Consider the following 21173-nt stretch of genomic DNA (forward strand, 5'->3'; position numbering starts at 1 on the left):
AGAGACTTGGGGTGGGAATAGGTGTTAAGGGTATAGTGCCGCGCAAACGACAAAGTCTCTGTCGAGAAAAAAACGCAACAACAACGTAATTTGGCTAGCTGGTTCTCCCAAGCCCCGCCAGCGACACACAGGCGACGTTTGTATCCAAACGGATCAAACACAATCTGTTGTGGTGCTTCACCAAATGAAGGACTACACCCTGTTCTTTCAATGCGTGATAATTCTTCGGATCCTACGCGGATTTTGCAGGTCTTATGTGTGTATGCTTGTTATTTAGTTTATTTCATGCATTTCGGAGGCCACCCGCTAGAAGAAGTGCTAGATGGCACCAAGTGTCTTTCTTTTTTTTTTTTCGTTCTTTCTTTCGGGTATTTATTTCAGGCACACATGACTCCTCCGCATGACTTTGCGGCGTCGGCCATTTTACGTAATGGCGCACTTTCGCAGTCCCGTCAACATAGACAACAAAGATTTCACCTTCGAAGTAAAATAAACGTAGGCTTGAAATCTTACGCATAGAAATACGTAAGAAACAGGAAAACTGCCCGTCCATCACTCCGTCTGTCCGCGCGGTCGTGCCAGAGTAAGTACGTTTGATCGGTCCGTGCCGCCACCGGGGTCCTTTGATCACAGTTCATAAAGGTGCATTCACACGACCGGGTGGAGGAGGAATTTTCGCAGCGGATGGCCTATCACGTGACGCGTGCGTCATCAAAATGTGCCGCCCTCGCCTAGTACGGCCTCCCCCGCTCGAGGTCCGGATTGAAAATGCTCGCCTGTATTTCCGTCCGTTCGTTTGGCGGTCGTCTGACCTCAATTCAGCGTAGTGAGCGTCAAATCTGTCAACATTGGACGGATTGGCGTGGCTACGATAGCGTCTTGTCGGCTTGAAGCCACGTGTTATTTTTTTTTTTTTCTTTCGGCAGTGACCGCATGTGCTTTTGTTGTAGTGCAGCGGGAAAGGCGAGTCGTGGTTGCGCGCGCATTTCTATTTACTCAGACCGCGCAGCCTGCGTGACCTCAACATGAGTGAGGTGCACAAGAAAACGCCAAGTGACGAGGCAACCGTCACTTTTTTGGCTTTTGTTGCGGGATTCACGGCGCTATGGAATATAGAGCACGCCGAGTATGCAAACGCGCAGCTGCTAATAAGCGTTGGAGTCGAGAGCAAGCACACGGATTCCGCAAACGGGGCTCCGGCTGTGGGAATGCGACCTAACTCGGCTGCTCCGGATTCAAGTTATCACGTGACTGTTTGGCCCGCGGAGCAGGCGGGATTTTGCCCTCGCGTGTGTTCCTCGGGATCGAACCCTCGACCTCGAGGCTGACCCGCTGGGGTTCTTTAACGTGCACCTAAATCTAATTACAGGAGCGGTTCTGCAGATTGCCGCCATTGAAATGCGGCCGCTGCAGCCCGGATCGAACCTTCGACCTCGAGGTCATGATCACATCACCATAGGCAGTGGGCTACCGGGGCGGGTAAAAAAAGAAAGGAAAAAAGAAAATTGCGCAGGTCTTTGAAGCCTCAAAGAAAATTTCTGATAGCGTACAATATGTCTTCGTTTCATGCCTTTAGACAAGGGCTTTTCAATCAGTAGAAGCTTGGTTAAAGCTAAGTCCGACTCCAAGGTAGTCCAGTAGCAGTGCAGTTAATCTCGGACTTCGCAAGCCTTCTTTTGCGTACTACGACTGTCTCCTGAACTCTTTAGCTACCAAGTCCGAGATGTATTTATTACCCCTGTTTGCACCTATATCGCCAACGATGAGCCGAGGTCGTCAATTCGGCTCACGACGCGCATTTGAGTGTGGACATGCTAAGGCCGCAACGCAGGAAGGACACAAGAACATAAAACTGGAGCGACGCGCAACACTATAACAACTGCGTCTTTATTTGCTCAAGGACCGGCAGTATATCAATGCTGTCTTAGCATGCTCAACCGACAGCAGACCACCGACTCGTGCTGTGTTTCGGCAATTGAGCGTATTCTTCGACACTTTCGATTTCTTTTGTTGCCGTCTGATCGCGCTTGTACGTTTAATACGTGGGCTGAGGGAAAGTGTTCTTTTCAGAGCAGACACCTTTCTTCCAAAAATTAGGACGGACAAAAGAGATAAACCACCGATGTGACACACCCTTTTTTTTTTTAATCCGAATAAAATGTGCGCTAGTTCGTGGAATAAAAAATAACTGTAAGCTTTGTGTACTTTTTACAAAAGAACTTGCGAGTTAAAATGAGTTCACGATATTTACCAACTTGCTCCGCAGCGTAGGGTACTTGTGACGGACGCCATATTCAGTCGAGCTCAGTCTCAACGAACCTGAATGGGTTTAACGGCATACAGTGACGTGGTCGCAGTCACTACGGGCGGGCCGAACAAAGAGGTTTAAAACATTTTTGAAATTCTTTTTATAACATCCTTGGGGCCGAAGTGCGCCTCTTTTTTCCTGATCAGTTTATCTACGCAAACGATCGACTGCGAGAAAGTGGTACATCTGCAGACCTCCGGAAAAAAAAAAGCTAGTACATCTCTGGCTTTCAACATGTCTATTACAAATCCTGTACAGCCAGACTCTATACAAGCGACGTAGTTGAATCATATCGTAAGATATATCCCCAATATTTCTAAATGGAAGTAAGCAAATTTTATATTGGGCGATGTCTATGCCTTTCTTTAGTGTTCTCTGTATAAGGTGTCCCAAAAGAACACAGCGTTCCGCCAAACTACGACGAAGTGATAAATTGTTTGAGGCCGAGAACAGAGGCGGCAATTAGTCGCGACCACGGAACAAAACAATTCCTTGCTTGTAACTTCATCTTAGCTGAAAGTGTTGCAGACTGTGGTGTATAAGGAAAAACTCCTTTTTCTTTATGCCAGGAAAAATGCCCGTCTGTCGGAATCACTGAAGCACATCCTGATAGCGATACCCACCCGCGGACGATTGTCCAAAGGATTGCAACATTAGTTGTTACTTGTTTTGAGCAGTTTCGTGTGAATTAAATAAGAAAAATTCACAGCCCTTCCGCTACTGTGAAGATCGAAGCCAGCGAAGCTGTGATTATGGCGAGTCTGCCATAGTGAATATTGCCCCACGATGAGAATGGGCGTATCGTCGTTGGGCATCACCCAACCGAACATGTCTATCATTAACGTTCAGGTTGAGAAACTCGCGTTGAAACCTGGTCGTCTCACCGGGGAAGTTAGCGCTAGCGTCCGAGGCGTGCACCGCCGTTGTCGGGTTTCTGGAGGGCAAGACGGCGCTGACGTTTGGCCTCAACATCTCCCTAGCAAGCACTTTGCATAGTATGCAATTTCCTTGCTTTAGCCAGAGGAATCCAACAGCAAATAAAATGCGTAATAATTATAATAATGACCCCAATGATGATGGCGATGTTTATTTCTTCAGTGTTTTACAGTGATAGACAGTGATAGAGTGTTTTTGTTAATCAGGAAAATTCGACCTCAAGCCACCTCCTGAATTTTAATGACAATGTGAACAGAGCGCTGAAGGTACATGTTGGACTGGTGGGGCTGGACGCGTGAGGGGGGGGGGGGGGGGGGGGGGGGGGGTGTTACAACATCCGACCCCCCCCCCCCCCCTCCCCGTCGGTGCGCCACTGCCTGCGGTGGCCGCATCCCGGAACCTAAGGCGTCCCTCAGAACTCGGTCACTATCCGGTGTATGGGCATTAAACTCGAGAACTTATTTATTTATTCGTTGTTTTTTATATACTGCAAAAAAAAGAAAAAAGAGTGCTCCAGTGGAGGTTCTACCGTATCGATCCCAGTACCTCTCGCATGCTAAGCAAGCGCTGTACCATCTGTATCTCTAACAGACATCCGGTTATCTGGCCTACGCAATATGTGGCCCGCCCAACTCCATTTTGCCCCTCTTCATCTCAACAAAAATATCGGCTACTCCGGTTTGCTCTCTAATCCGCACCACTGCCCTCCGGTCTCTTAACGTTTCGCGCCTATCAGTTTGTGTTTTGTTTTGTCGTTTCCATGTTTGTGATCTTATTTTTTCGTTCCTCGAGTGATTTACGCTTATCTTGTGTCGTGCCTTGCACGCTATGTTGTGGCACTTCTTCACGCCTTCGGTGCGGTTTGACCTGCTCACGCTGACAGCATGTAACTAATTCTGTGCTGTCTCAACAACTTGGTTAAATTTGCACTCGAAAGTAAGTAAGCTTCTATGAGAGCCACTCCTCCAAAGTGGCCCTTCTGCCACAGAGGCCGGATTTCCCCGAGGTTGTGCAACGGCACGCCGATCACGTTGCATCGTTTCCACGTCGTTCTGTAACGAGGTCAGGAGAGCGCGTCGCTTTCTCTCTCCCATTTCGATCTCATTTAACGCTTAAAACGATATCCGAGTGTTCATTCCTCGTCTGGGGGTGTAGCTCAGATGGTAGAGCGCTCGCTTAGCATGCGAGAGGTACTGGGATCGATACCCAGCACCTCCACTTTTTTCAATGTATTGTCACTTTTTTTTCTTTATACGACCATTTCAGTAAGCAATAAATGATTGTAAATTACACATAATATCGAATAGGTTTAGCGCTTTCGGATGGAAAGTAGGCGTAGTTTTATTAACGCGAGATTGTCTATAGTGGCATGACCAAAGTGATGCTTAATGCCTTCAAACTACATTTTACGTTTAAATTACTTTGCGTCGAGCCATCAGGAAGGACTTGGCAGCTGAAACACGAGTAATCCGTAACCTCGTTTAAGTATACCTCGAACATCACGCATGTGTCGTTTTGTATCGTTGGGTTTTCGTTGCGAGCACGTATCAGGTGCTGGGGGGTGCTAGTCGAAACGGTATACTGCCCAGCCAGAAAATATTGATACCTCTAATTTTTGTATCAGCTAATGCTAAGGTAAGAATAGTTTTTCTTTTTTGAAACATATAGGTAAGCACGAAATTATCACAGACTATGAAGGACATGGGAGGGTCTTAATTGCGTGCTTGTTTTCTATATTTCAAACATGTGTAATGAAGAAGAACAGGGAGCAAGCAGTAGTACCAACTCGCCCAACAAAGCTAATTGGTAATACTAATTCTTTCGCATAAATTCAGCAGCGAAACATATTAGATTCCCACAATTCAGCTAGTGAGGGATTCCCTGTTTGTCTCGTAATGACTGACAGTTGAATTCAAGCTGCGTTGATGGCATAACGAGGGTACGAGTCGTTGAGGCGACTAGACTAGTCAACGTTACTACATAGTATTTTTCAGCGTTAGGCGTAATGTCACCTTGCCACAGTAATAACATTGTTTTAGAAGCTTTCTTAACGTCATATTGGTTTTGTGACATTAATCAGTGGACTCTTTCCTCGCTGACATGTCAAAACATGCATGTAGTAGCGCGGGCAGGCTTGTGACAAATTATAGCCGCAACTCTTTGTAAACAACATTGTCGCATACTCCATTACGCTCATCGATAAACAATGCTACGGAAGGTCGGAGGTCTGTTTGCACACGTGAAGAACAGATGAACGTCAGACTCCGTGCTACTTCCGCGGCCGCTCGATGACCAACGCGCTACGCACTGTACTAACGGATGCTATTTTAACTCTATACTGACATGTTGACGTATATGTTTTCAAAAGTACACAGTGACACGCGGTTCTATATATGTACAGAGCTTGGCACAGTTTCCTGCATCTTCCTGAGAAACCCAAAATTTAGCAGAGTATTCGTACTTTTGTCCTTGGTGAAAAGATATTTGTATTCTTGTAGGGCATTTCCCAAACCAACATAAAAGCACTCACTGGTATACAAGCAGAAGCCCTGAGGCTGTGCCTCGACCTACCAAAAAAGACATCAAGTGTAGGAACCCTTGCAGAAAGTAGACGCCTACCGGTTCCAGTGCTTCTGCAGCAGGAGTTTCTTTAGTTCATATGCGCTTTGCTGCCAGAGTGCCGGGTCATCCGCTTCAGGCAGCGGTCCTGTGGTGCGAAGCTTGCTCTCGCTGCATTATCCAAGCCCTTCTATGCCAACGGAGCCGCCGTGGAAAGTTCCTTCGTGATCAATTGTCACTTTCGTGCCTGCAGGTTCAAGAACAAGAGAGATACTCCCGGTCCAGCGTGGACATATTTTGCTTTAGAGCATAAAAACACCAGCTACAGAGCTCACCGTCATATTTACACTGATGGCTCCATTACGTATGCATCATCTGTAATTGGTGTGTGGATTCCATCTGCGAATGTTACCATCTCTGCCTCTCTCAGTCATCGCACTTCAGCTACAGCCACCGACCTAGCTGCACTGCGGGCAGCTTTTATTTACATCATAGACTAGACAGTCGAGTCTTGGGTCATCTTCACCGACTCGAGAGCGGCGCTGCTGTTCCTAAAGTCGCCACGCACGCAGGAACAACTCGTCATGGACATCAGGCGCCTATATATGCAATAAAGCCTGCGAACTGCATGACGGCATTGTGTTGCAGTGGTTATCAGCCCACTGCAGAACACAAGGCAACGTCCAGGCTGACCATGCTGCCAAAGCTGGACGCGACACGTCGAGAGAAATGGTCCGGATACCTTTCTCGAGAAAAGACGCGGCGACACTGGTATCTGTTCACGCTTGGCGTTTCCAGCGATCCCTCTCGCTTGGCGTTTCCAGCGAGTTTTATTGTCGCTGCAGATGTCATCACAGCAAAAGCGTGGGAAGATCACCAATGAAATTCTTGAAAAGCAATTGCTAGCAAAAATAAACAATGTATGCCATAGGAAGTGCCGTACAGGACGCACTATATGTGCCAGGACAGCTCGTCTTGTTCACGGTACCTGTTCAATGCTATAAATAATCGGTGGAATGTAACGTAGAAGTAATTGATTACTTTTGAGTAATTCCTCAATTACTTTCGTGGGCCGCAGTAATTGGTAACCACAATCAATAACATTTTAGAATGAAGTAACTGTAGTTGTAATCGGTTACTTTGTTCTGTAATGTGTACTAGTCTGGTTGATACGAGTGTAGTGTCAAAGTCAATTGATTCATTCCCTTAATAAGAATGATAACAATGTGACCCTAATTTCACGGAGGGAGAAGGGAAACATACACATACACACACGTACGCTCACTCGCTCACTCACTCACTCACTCACTCACTCACTCACTCACTCACTCACTCACTCACTCACTCACTCACTCACTCAATTCCGGAACTATAAAGTTTCTCTCTTTTCACAATCCCCCTTTTACCCTTGCCACCACAAGCTTTGTTTCCTTCTTGCGTAACATTTTTTTTTTCTAATACACGAAGACTACACGAGTCATTCCCTCGTGGAACTTTCACTGCGACGTTCGGGACACCTGCATTCCATGGATCATGGTGAGTTTTATTTTATTTCACTTATTACTGCGAAAGGCCGAAGGGCATTATTGCTGGAGGTGGTGGCACTCTCTGCTGCAGCACTTCATGCTCCAATGCAGCTGCTTGTGACCAGAATAGAGATAAGTTCTGTGATGGCACAGCTTATGCCACCATAGGGTTCAGCAAGCAATATCGAAACTCCTAGGCATCTTGCGTATTCTAGGTGCCATAGAAGAAAAAAGAAAAATGAAAGAAAAGGAAAGTACGAATGTTATTGCTTAATGCAAAGAAAATAATATATAAAGTAAACGCACGGTCTGTGGAAGGTTAATGTGCGATAGCACTCAATACCCAAAGTGACCGATCAGGTTTCACTGGGTGCTGCTTAGCGTGTGGTTGTGTCAGACGTGGGCCCCCATCGAGCCCCACTATCTACACGTTTCCGCAATTGATGGTCCCAAAAAAACATTCGGAGTCAATGGAGCCAGTGACTTCATTGGAGCAAATGTACATACATACATACATACATACATACATACATACACACATACATACATACATACATACATACATACATACATACATACATACATACATACATACATACATACATACATACATACATACATACATACATACATACATACATACATACATACATACATACATACATACCAGTGGCGTAGCCAGAAATTTTGTTCGGGGGGGGGGGGGGGGGGGGGGGGGGGCTGAGGTTTCAGCGCGGCCTCCTCCTTATAGAATTTGTCGTGGGATCAAATGCATGAATAATAACTGCATTGCCAATTTCATTGTATATTAGATGCTGCAAACGAATTATTGAACGCTATGCACTGTCCATTAAAATATGTATGTTTTCATAAAAGAATATATCCGTATGCCCCAAAAATTGTGACATAAATAACTGCTATCAGTGCTTCCGCGTTTTTTTGCCTAATTAATCAGTAAAGAAAACAACACATGCACTTTAAAACTATTGACCCTTTTCGCGGAGCAGTTTGTTTTAGAGAAACGAGATGGCGCTCACGGCGGCGCGCCATACCTCTCCTCAGCGACCGCGCACGAATACGAAACCATTACCGCTTCTACCTTGCTTCTGTGCGATCAGCTGTCGGAAATGCAACTGAGTTCTCGCTAACACACTGTGCTCCAATTATGCTAGATTGAATAATGTGGATTGAAGACGCGTGCAGTAGTTGGCTGCAAAAATAGTGACTGGCATGTTAAGGAATAGAATGAATCTGGGTGGCGAAGTTCGCGGACCGCTGCTGCAATTGTCCGAACGTGTTACCGGCACTTCGTGATGTACGGCTTTCCTCGAGAATACAAAAATTTACTCATCCGCCAGCCTTCTATCGCTAACCTTCAAAGACAGGGCTTCATCCCCATAACGTCGGCAAGAGTGAGTACCACTCGTTAAACAATGACAAAGGGAGTAGCGCCGCTTCCTGTCATAGTAAGTTTCGCGCACGTTATCTATACACATCTGTCCAAAAGGCAGGAAAACTTACGCCCTCTCTATCGCCGACGTATCAAGAATAAGTGAATGGACGCACACTTGAATATATGCGCACTGTATACACACAATAAATGACGGACTACACCTATGGCGCAGCAATGGTCGAAGCTGAATGTTTCGTGACGGTCCACAAGAGTAAGCAAGTTACTAGCTGTAATATATATTTGCTACAAGGTATTACAATGTACAAAACAGCTACGTTGCAAGCCTTGTGCGCAGCAAGAACAAATCTATCGGATTCAGAACTGAGCACACCCGCGAGCGATTAGGCAGAAAATAATCAGATAGTGGCCGCACCGAGGAACTTCACTGAGTCAGAAACTGACAAGCCACTGCTTCAAAATATTTGCCGAATAAAGAACAAAGAGCAAAACACACTAATCCTGACTGAATTCATAATCGCAAAGCTTGAAATGCATATTTAGCCCCGCTTTTAGAAGCACCATATACACTGCTTGCGCCGTTTGGACATAGCTTAATCAGCTCCGAAAGCGCTTTTGCATGTTCTTTGAAGCTGCAGGTGATCAAAGCTTCGTGTCGTCCACCTAGTCACCGTCTACGATTTCTCCGAAAAAAGAAGTTTTCTAAGCCGCGCCGGCGTCATACACTTCCATTGTAAACAAGGAGGCAATGGAGGCAGTTGAGGCATGCAATGGACGCGTCATCACGTGATCAAATATGGCAGCGCCCACGGGATCGCCGCGAAAAGGGCCAATATCAGTTCGAAACCAGCAAATCACTGCATGCAGCTTATATGAAAAACGTAAAGGCCATAAAATGAATAAGTTGAGGACAAATATTTTGATGAATCTTTGTCATTCAAGAACCTTGTTTACATTTTTCTACATATGCAACGGCCAGGAAGAAACCTCAATGATGCTATCCCTCGTTGCAGTCGATTGCGCAGGAGCAGCTGTAATTCGTCGTGTATTGTAATTACACCGAGATAATACTCGCAGCAGTGAGTACAAATAAAAAGTGGGAGTTCTGCAAAATATATATTAGAAATGCGAAGATAGAATAGAATATACAAATGCGAAGATAAAACTCGCTAAAGGGCAAAAAAAAAAAGAGTCGCTGGAAACAAAGTTCACTGCTTGTATACACAAAACCTCGCAATAAGATATTTAAGAATACGTATGAGTCTCCAATAAAGCTACGTATTTAAGCGAAAGTCAGTGTATATAATGCGTCAAATAAGGCAAATAAACATGTTACTCAGTCACAGATAGTAAACTTTGCGCACAGAAAGACAGATGATCTATGCAAGAACACAACTATGATCGCAGAAATCGTGATATTTACTTGGGCCATGCAGCGGTCGCGACAGTGCCATGTGGGTAGAATAATAAAGGAATAATGCATAAATCATTTCGAAAATGTTTAATTTAACTGCCTGCACAACGCCAACAATTATTCTGCACCCAAAATAAAGGTGGGTATTCCTTCGTTTCAAAAAAGAAATAAAAGCAGGTAGCTCAAAAGGAAAGAAAAGGCCAAACGAAGGCCACAGATGATGCGGTAAGTTGAACTACCCAATATCCGAGTGTGTTTTTGGCGAACGGCGCGTGGGCCGGGCTTTCAATGAGCAAGGTCGGTCAAAATTGGTTATTGGTATCCTCGTAATTTTTCTATTCGCGTGATAATTGTGATCATCATGTTAACTGCTAGAATAAATGGCGAAAATTTCTGCGGTTTTAAAACTAATGAACGGTCATACGTTTTCATAATTAAGAAGTTATGGACCTGAAGGAACAGTGCTTTTTACTTGCATTGATTTTTGCTGTTTCGCTATCTAAAGGACAAACTTCTCACGGCGGGAAAGTTGAGCGAAGCGGTCCATGACTTTGGACACGCTGATGCCGACGTCTCTGTCGGTGTATAGAAGCGCCAGCCTAACCATGCGTTCCACAGACATTGTAGAGCGCAAGTAGTTTTTTAGTAAACTATTGTTAACAAAATATTCTCTCTTTGCTGGCAGTGGTCACTGGAAGGGTGACTAGAAGCTGCAGCAGTATTTACACATTTACATAGAACCTGCTGTCGCAGTGAGAGATGGGCATCTATTCCGGTGCTAAAACCTGAAACACTCCCTTGATGTCGTTGGCATACTTGTTTAGGTACCTTGCAAAAACAGCAGGCTGTTCGATTCCAGCGATGTCCGTCGTTTAGTCAGGAAGTATGGAGAAGCAGCCTGCTTTTGAATCTAAGCTTTCTTTGATAATGTCACCACAAATTTCTATAATTCGGTTTTGTGCGTCTAGGCTTAAATACGAGGCAATACTGGTGCAACTTTACAAATGGTTCTACAGATATGCATCTCCACAATCAGCTCGCATGCGAAGAAGCACTCTGAAAATGCCTGTATTTTCAGCAGGGGCATTGCTTAAATCTATAGGGCCCCTGTCCCTGCATGTGGCCACGGCGCGTCAGACCTTGTCGCCCGCAAAAAAAAAAAAAAAATCTCAATAATAGGCCGTTCACTTTCTTCTGTTTTCTCACATCTTACTTTGCCAGCCCTGGTCCAGCTGATCAATCACATTGGGCACGCTTCCTGAAAATGTTTGGAGAAAATTATCAGCTGCTAGCTGACAGTCACGGTGATATTTAGTATTTTCGTGTGTGTGGGAGATTGCGAGCGTGCGCTTCCATTTATGGAACGGCTTGGACACGAGCGTTCCAGTGCGCGCATGTTGGCCCAAGTTTATAAGAACATTAACCCCATAAAGTTCTAGAATTGAAAATATTTTAAAGCATGCCTTTGGAAATGTCAGCGCACCTTTCGCGTCAACCGTTTATGAGAACTTTATACCCATAAACTTTCGTAATTGAAATCCATGCGCTCCGTTTATTCCGCGGCCGCTGCGAGATGCCGCAACGCGCCCGCTTGCTATCGAAAAGCCGTTGAAAGGTTGTGCTCGGATGGGGCTCCTTGCGTTACGTGACTCCAGGTGCAAGGGCGTTGTCATGAAATCCAGCCCGAGTTCGAAATGTTCGTGCCGAAATGTCTTTTCGAGCGTGAAAAGGACATTGTAGACAAAATCCAGCATGATTGCTGTCGGCGGTGGTAGTTTTGGTCGGCGGTGCATGCCAGCACGAAAAAATTTCGGGCGGGGCTGAAGCCCCATAAGCCCCCCCCCCCCCTGGCTACGCGCCTGATACATACATACATACATACATACATACATACATACATACATACATACATACATACATACATACATACATACATACATGCATGCATGCATGCATGCATGCATGCATGCATGCATGCATGCATGCATGCATGCATACATGCATGCATACATACATACATACATACATACATACATACATACATACATACATACATACATACATACATACATACATACATACATACATACATACATACATACATACATACATACATACATACATACATACATACATACATACATACATACATACATACATACATACATACATACATACATACATACATACATACATACATACATACATACATACATACATACATACATACATACATACATACATACATACATACATACATACATACATACATACATACATACATACATACATACATACATACATACATACATACATACATACATACATACATACATGCCAGCTAGGGTCACTGGTTATGTCCCAGTAGGTGTGTGCCGCCATTCAATGAACGTCTTTGACACCAACTGGGGTAAACAGGCATGTGCCGGTGGGAATGTGCAACACTACAAGGACGCACTGAGAGACACATATATATCCGCAAACTGAAAAGTGATCACCAGCTTCGTGACAACATGCGATGAACGCTTGTTCCTTCGAAGCTGGGAGGTGGCGGGTTCGAACACGTTGTGGTGTATATGGTGAACCCACCACCGGTGAAACCGTGATTACGTGCAGCTGTACTTCGCGTCTCTATGTGGAGAGCGTAATTAGCCGCACGGCGAACTAGGCCTGGACCTCATCGGTACAGTGGAGCCTGTTCGACACGGCGTCACTTTGACTACGGCTGCAGAGTCGAATCTCGGCAGAACAACGTGCGTGGCATTTGGGTAGGAGAGACTTGGGGTGGGAATAGGTGTTAAGGGTATAGTGCCGCGCAAACGACAAAGTCTCTGTTGAGAAAAAAACGCGTTCAAATTCACGGCTTGCTGCTCGAGCTGCAATGTCGAACGCAACAACAACGTAATTTGGCTAGCTGGTTCTCCCAAGCCCCGCCAGCGACACAAAGGTGATGTTTGTATCCAAACGGATCAAACACAATCTGTTGTGGTGCTTCAGCAAATGAAGAACTGCACCCCTTTTCTTTTAATGCGTGAGCATTCTTCGGATACGTCGCGGATTTTGCAGGTCTTATGTGTGTATGCTTGTTATTTAGCTTGTTTTATGCATTTCGGAGGCCACGCGCTAGATGAAGTGATAGATGGCACCCAGTGTTTTTCTTTTAGGGTTTCTTTATTCACAAATAAAGTTTTCTTTGAACAGCAAGCTTGGTGGCATATTCAAACACCCCTTATCATAAGAGATGCCCAGATTACCATCATCATCATGAACAACAACAACGTCATCAAATTGTATAAGACAATGTTGGCCCCACTGACCACACGTTAACTTCCTGCATGGAAGAAGCTGTGGAACTCATGCATCTTACAGACGTTTTCCTGGCTACGCTCCAGAAGCCTCACCGCCTCTACGCCAAGGTAGATATGCCGTCAAGCACGCACGTGCGAGTTGCACAAGAACAGTAGAACGTGCAGCTGTCATCATCGTCTTCGCCATGCGGCCCTTCTTAGATTATGTCACCCTGCCTTTGTCCTTCCCATAAACCGCACAGCGTGGAGCAGCAGGCCAGAGACTCGTCACTCATGGCGGACCTTTCCTTTTTTTTTTTTTTCGCGCATTAAAGTTCATCTCTTTCTCTTGACGGAAGAGATATTTACGGTGGTTGCGAGATTTGAACCTGCGCCTTCACTCCCAGCAGCGCTGCTGCGCGATGGTTATGTCCGCCATCATGTATCCACGAAGACAACGAATCATGCGCCGAACACTCAAAACGTAAAAAAAAAAAATCGAAAATGCTCATGCTTTGATTATGGCAACGACGCGGCATAGTTCGCTTGCGCGGCCTGCAGAAAGAAGCGTTTTGTCAACATCGACTGACGGGAGCAAACAAGCAAACTCCACTCGCGCTCTTCGCCTGTCCGTTTCGTATACGCAAACTTTGTCGAAGCCAGTGTTGTTCCATCCAACTGAATGCCGGCCGTTGCACCAGGTTTCTCATTGGCCACTTTGCGGTGACGTCGCTCAGCCAGGCCCAAATGAGGACTCGAATTGAACCTCCAATCGGAGGAAAACTTGACGTTAGAACAGATGCTTTCGTAAAAGTAGCGGCGGTGTTGATGCAGCCGCTTCACTCGTAAAAGTAAGACAGGAGGCGCTGAATGACGCAACATTTTTTTTTTTTTTTTGCTCTCGACGTAATGGTAGTACTCGCCTCGGTTGCACCGAAACCTAACCAACAATGACGAACAATAATGGTCCAGTTCTGCGCATCACGGGAATGCACGTGAGTCATTGTCATTATGCTGTGTTTTATACTTAGTACAGGCACGCTGCGAAAGCTATGCGCAAGTAGTGCGGTCATATCAAAGCCCCACTCCGCGCGTTTCGCGGTGTAGTTCTTTTTGATTTGCGATACCTTAACACGGAATAACTACATAAAGTAACACAGATACAACTTGTGACGTATAAGGTTACGTCAAATCGCGCAATATTTGGGCGCATTTGTGCTTCCAGTGTGTGCCGCGCTGTTTTTTCTGTCGCTATCGCATGCGGTGCGTTTTGGCCGCTGGCATAGAGTTAGTATACGGACTCTAGAAGAAAAGCTGGTCGAACAAGCTTTTCACACGCACCAACAAGAGTGTTGCCGTGTTACTGCCTCTCATTTCCATAACTAACAAATTTTTCAAAATTTGATTTAAAAAGAAGCGTTTACACGTAGTACGTACGTATCGACAATGTCTGAAGTTAATTTCATATATTTTGCTGATTTATGCAGTGTTTGACTGTAATTGAGGATAACTATAATCTCCGATCGAGAGCCAGAGAAATGTACAGCCACCGTGGTCCATTGTGTCATTGTGCCCAAGTTGTTTGTTGAGTTTTCAAGAATGAACTCACTCACTCATATTGTACCAGGTGTGCTTTGGTAATCCATCCATGATCCTCACATCCGACTGGTGTCACGCGCGCGATGATTGGCTGTAGACAGTGACCGATCCATACTCCCGGTTCTCGTTCCTGACTTGTTGAGGCAATCGGCAGCTACAATTACTCTGCGACGCTTTATTCAGGTGGTGCATGAGCTGCTCTCGTCATAATTGACTTTTGCGAAGTCAAGCAGTGCTGCTTGATCCTTATGTCATTTCACTACGATTATCGTTTAATTGCGAGAATGGAAAGCAGGAAATATTGTAAGTTGTAACCTGACCTGTCCAACAGCACTATTTCGATTCAAATCCTGTCATGGCGACCGTGGCCACAGCGGTCTATAGTTCCCTCTTTCAACAAAAATGTATCTTAAGAAATGTTTCAGAAGATACATTTGGTTACGGCAATGTTTCCATTTGGTTATGTATTATTTATTATTATAGGTGAAAAGAAAAGTGGGAATCGTGTTTCCATCTACAGCCCTTAGAATCGATCACAAGCATAGTTATGCCTTCAACTTCAAAGAGCGTGACAAATGCCCAAGAGCTGTTTACTATTTAACAAATGGTCACAGTTCATCGCTTCGGATGAAGTAGGCGTGTGAAGTAATACAATGCTTCTCTTGTTGTTGTTTTTGTTTTTGTTTTTTTTTGTCCCTGCACCCTTTCCTGTATGGGCGGCAACAGCACCTTCCACATGCAGACTTTTATCCGAATGCAACTGTGCGGACCTACCTGTTCGCCACGTCCATGATTCAAGTCCTTTGGGATACAGCTCGCAAGTTTAACGTCAGGTAATCCTTTCATGCATGCCCTTATACGTTTATGTAACGATAAATGTGGCTTACTTGCGACACGAAAACGCGCGAAGTATATTGCTGAAACCTCTGCAAATGTTTATGACCTACACGTTTCTGTACTGGCTTTCAAGAATAAGAATTATGCAGAACCAATCCCGGTTGCAATTCAAAACAATGCGTTTAGCATACTTTGGGAGGTGGGTACTTGTGGCACTATGTTGCACTTCGTGTTATGCGTGGCGCTCCCCTTACCACAGTGCCTTACCCGTACGCGGTGGGCCAACAAGTACTTCGAGCGGCACTGCTTCAAGGAGCAGTTCGGAACCCCGTGCAGCGTCTGCGACCATAGGCGCAGCGTCTGAACGACAGCCTCTCAAAACACTAAGCCGTCAGGAGGGAAGAATGCCGAGAACGCTCCCCTTACCACCGGCACTACCACACCCCAGGGGTACGATACCACCCTAACACGGTACCACCGTACGGTACCTTGCGTGTTTTTGTTGTTTGTTTTTTTTTCGTTGTGCGAGAGCGCACTATCTTCAAGATCGGCCTACGAAAACCGCTAGACACTCACAGGCGATCGCGGTTGATTCCTAAAGAAAGCTAAACACATTAAAACGTCCCGGACATTAACGCCAGAAAGCCGAAACCATTCCACATCACGGAAAATTGGAACAACTTGATCACTTCTTTTTATTTTTTTTTTGTGGCCGTGGTCAGTACATTCGTACAAAAAATGAAATGTTATTTGGGTTATAAATAACTATTGTATTAAACGTTTGCCTAGTAATTGGTTTGCTGCACTATCCCCAGCTTCTATATAATACGATCGAGTACATGCGAACGGAGAAATCAAGTTTATCAATAAACAAAGCACCGACATTGATTAGGTTTCTTGCATATAAAAAAAAACGTCAAAATGTGCTGATTGTTAAGCAGCATATTTCTTATTTAGGCCGTCTGAATGTTTGAGAAAAAGATCTTGAAAAATGCAAAGTTTAAAAAAACTCAAGCATAAAGTTTACAACTCTGTAACTCAGCGATGAAAGAAGGTATCACAAGTGTATAATCTGAACAAAATAATGCATGTAAAGCGGACAAAATGACGTATTATAGCCAGCTCTGAAATATACCACTCATTTGTAAGTAGGACTTTTGCAATACCCTCGTAAACATCTTAGCAATTTCATGTAAGGTGTAAATTTGTGTATCAAATTTGTTTGTTTTAGATACCCTAACGAATGCAGTTTCAGAACTGCGATTTCTGTTTTCGGTGCAGAATTACGGATTTGTAAACTTTGTGCTTACATGTTTTTAGCTCTCTCTCTCATTTTTTAAATGCCCCCACAAACAAGGCCGTACATCAACGCTTGTCAATGGACATTGAGTTGTCAGACACAGTGGTGGCGGATAAGTTAAACCAGAAATGTTCCGGATTTCGATGACTGAGAAGGCGGTGTCAAGTTTAGGATCGTCTAGCAAGCAGTTTCTACGTAATTATGCACCTCAAACACTTTGTAATGCAGTCACAAGACTACCATTAACCCGGTCAACGTTTGGGGGAATCGGCTGCCCAACGGCACCTGGACCGGCTTCCTCGGAGAAATTCAGAGAAACGTAAGTGTCAGCAGCCTCCTTTCGTGCACACCGAAATCAGATTTGAACAAAGTTTATATCCGACGATTGTCCACGCAACTATAAGTTAGCCACTGTATTGTCGTACAGAATATTGATATGCATCGATTAAACAGCCAGTCCTTCTCCGGTTTGGTTTTGCTCGAGCGCGTAGAACATTAGCGTTGACGTACGGCCGTGTTGGTAGGACATTTAAAAAATTAGAGAGATCTAAAAAAATTAGTAGCCCCTCCGCTGTCGAGGAAATGGGGGTAAGCGAAGCTTGTCGTGTGTTTCTACGGTGTTACTCCGAACGAATTGCACTGACGAGCACCGGCCACGTTGTGCTGGAACCATAACCGGTCGCACACACTGTAGCTGGCTCCGAAGTTCCGGTTGAGAGACTCGCGTTGAAACCTGCCCGTCGCACCGGGAAAGTTTGTGCTAGCGTTGCCGAGGCATGCACCACCGTTGTCGGGTTCCTGGAGGTCTAGACGACGCCGACGTTTGTCCTCAACATCGCGCTCCCTCCTCAACTCGTGGTCGGCGGCTCTTCGCTGTCGTTTCGCCTGGGCTTCGGAAGCTCTCACGATAGAATCGGCCCGTCGACGACGAGCCCTCAATCTGGATGGATTTCCATGAAATTTCTTCAAAATTAAGTCTTTTTTTCCGTTACGTAAGACAACGATAACGACAATGGCTCATACCCCCTTAAGCAATGGCTCATACCCCCGTAAACGCGGCCTCCCCATTACGACGACAGAAGAGAAGTGAATTTCTACGCTGGAATGATTAGCGGCAGCGCAGCCAGCTGTGGAAGCAGACGACGACGACGACGAACGCGGGAGCAGTGACACGAGCGCACGAACGCGCGCCGAGCACGAGCGCGTGCAGAGCACCTTGCGCAGCTCTGAGAGCAGCTGCTTTTTTTTTTTTTTTTTTTTTTTTTAGCGTTACATCATCGGCGCAGGCGAGCATAAACAAGCTTCGCTTGAAAAAAAAAAGTAAGCACGAAGTTTACAAATCCATAACTCTGCACCAAAAACAGAAATCGCAGTTCTGGAAACTGCATTCGTTAGGGCATCTAAACAAACAAATTTGATACACAAATTTACACCTTGCATGAAATTGCTACCATGCTGGCACGCTGCACTTGAGTCATCGGGAACGCATAATACCGGTGTCACACGTACGCTTCTGATCGCCATCGGGGCCGATCGGCATTGAGCTTGATCTGGATCGAATGTTCCTACACGGTCATTTGAGATCGCGATCTTGCGGGATCCGGATAATCGGGGTCCGTGAATCGCGATCAGGCATCTTGAGCGCCATCAATGATGATGATGATGATGATTTAATGGGCTCCCCTTTGAAACGGGGCGGTGACAAACAGTCACCTCGCCTGCGTGATTTAATCAGGTATCCTATACATGTTTTTATCTACATTTTTGTATACATTCCATTAATCTTTTTTTCCTCAATATCTTCCTTGTACCTCTACCTATGACTAAGAGATCAAGTCAGGTCCTACCAATCTCTTCCCTGCTTTTTTTTTTTTTCACCAATACTCTAAACGTCTCTTGCTTATTTCGACTGTTGGCCAGTTGATTCTTCCGTTCGCTTTAAACCCAAGCGCTTCCGGAAAGTCTACTTTACCTACTGTTCTCACTGGGTGAATCCCTTAACATTCCATCAGCATGTGTTGAGTGGTCTCCGGATCATTGCTGCAGCATACACATGCCTCATCTAGTTCCGAATATTTGCTCCGGTATGTTTTGGTCCTTAGGCAACCGGCTCGAGCATCAAATAGCAAGGCACTGCCCTTTGTGTTATCGTACAGATTCTCCCTTCTAATTTCTTTCTTCTCATTCTTGTAAATCTCCACGGTCCTCATTGTTTCCGTTCTTTGCATCCAAATCACTGCCTCTGTTTCTCTCACTTTCCTTCTGATGATTCCTGGTTGTCTATTTACACTTTCAGTTACCATGTACTTGGTTGCCAACTTTCTTGACCTCTCCTCCATTCTGTGTCCACAGTTTTCAGGTACAGATACTTGTGCACTTTAGCCGCACATTTATTTTCATCCATGTTCTTGGGTCTTCAAAACTAATTTTGCTCTGTGCTTCACTGACTTCAAAGAGGCCGAACCCATGTCACCTTGCACTGCCTCATTTGGAGTTTTACCGTGGGCTCCAAAGTCAACCGGCCTACTGATCTTCGGTTAACTTCCAACCCCGACAAGATATATCCGACTTTAAGCAGAGAATGGTAATTGCGAATGTTAGCGCTGGCACCGTTACTCCCTTCCAGGTTGCACGCACCACTTTATACTTATTGGTGGCCCACAGTGATCTGTGTTTCATTATTGCTGCATTCCGCTTCCCCTTTAATTTCAGATTATCTTGGTGGGTGCTTGAGTAAGTCTTTCCTTTGTTTATGTATACGCCGAGGTATTCATACTGCTTCACTATGGGTATGATTTGCTGTTGACTTGACACCACGCAATTACTCGTCTCTTCATTAAAGATCATAATTCCCGATTTCTGTGTGCTAAACTTAAGGCCCTTGATTTGTCAGTGTGTTGCAACAGATATTCGCAAGTGTCTGTAAATGTCTTGTATTGCCCGCTAGTAGGACTATGTCGTCCGAATACATCAGTCCAGGGACCTTCTGTTGCACCATTTGTCTATTACACATGTAGGATCGCAGGCTTAGGCATTGCAGGCTGACGTCTTCGCCCTCTAGCGCAGTATTCTGCAAACGCTAAAAACAAAAAGTGAGGGCAGCTCAATAAAAAAAAAAAAACGCTTCAGAAACCTTTTTATTAGCAATGTTAAGCTATAAAATTGTATATATTGTCCAAATTTAACCATATTTTGCAAATCTGAATTTGTAGCCAAGTTTATTATGCATTTCTGAGAGTGGCAGACGATCAACAGCCGATTATAATTCGATCCGAATCGTTGGACCGTGTAGCAGCGACCATTGTTGATCGCGATCAAGAAATACGACTCGGATCGGCCCCGATCGCGATCAGATGTATACGTGTGACAACAGAATAGCATGTGCTCTTGATTTGAGCACACTCGTGCGTAGTCTTGAGAAGCTTCGTAAATCATCGTGCATGTCGTTAACGCTGCACACCTTCCGCCAATCCAGGAAAGCGACGTGTCGTTTACGCTGTTCACGCCGACTGTCGCACGGAGTGAGTTGGCCGAGGCGAGCGACCCCGTGTGGTACGAGGAAGCGGTCATCCTGGGAGGCTTCAGCGAGCACGCCGCTCATCAGAGTAGCATCACCGGCTCTCTTACAGTGTTCGGGATGGAGGTAGGTGAAACCGATCGGTCTTGGTGGCTTGGTGCCCACGCCAGGCGCGCTCGTGGCGTGGCGTCGTAGCCAATGGGAAATCTCGCAGCTACAGACGCCGCCGGCTTTTTCGCTCAATGGGCCATTTGACGCTTTCGCATAAAAAGAACTAAAGCCTCCTTGGACAGTGGACGCCGCCCAGTTACGGATGTCATGCTCGGTATTGCAAGCTTAGGGTCGACTCTAGCAAATTGCGCCAGCTGTTCTGTCTTACGCCAGTCGAAACGTTTTTTTATTATTATTATTATTAAATGTATTTAAGGAGAGGTAGGTGCCTACCTTGGGTTGAAGATGAATATGCAGAAGACAAAGAT

At 45.3% G+C, this 21173-nt stretch overlaps 1 protein-coding gene and 1 non-coding gene across 2 annotated transcripts in view; both read left to right on the top strand.

Moving 5' to 3' along the window:
• Positions 1–21173, top strand: part of LOC119431423 (uncharacterized) — a 142179-nt gene that overhangs the window by 111510 nt on the left and 9496 nt on the right. The gene's annotated exons all lie outside the window — the stretch shown is intronic.
• Positions 4390–4462, top strand: Trnaa-agc (transfer RNA alanine (anticodon AGC)). The gene has a single exon. It is a non-coding gene; the product is annotated as a tRNA-Ala (tRNA).

The sequence above is a fragment of the Dermacentor silvarum genome, chromosome 10 (genome assembly GCF_013339745.2).
Source record: "Dermacentor silvarum isolate Dsil-2018 chromosome 10, BIME_Dsil_1.4, whole genome shotgun sequence".
NCBI lineage: Eukaryota > Metazoa > Arthropoda > Arachnida > Ixodida > Ixodidae > Dermacentor > Dermacentor silvarum.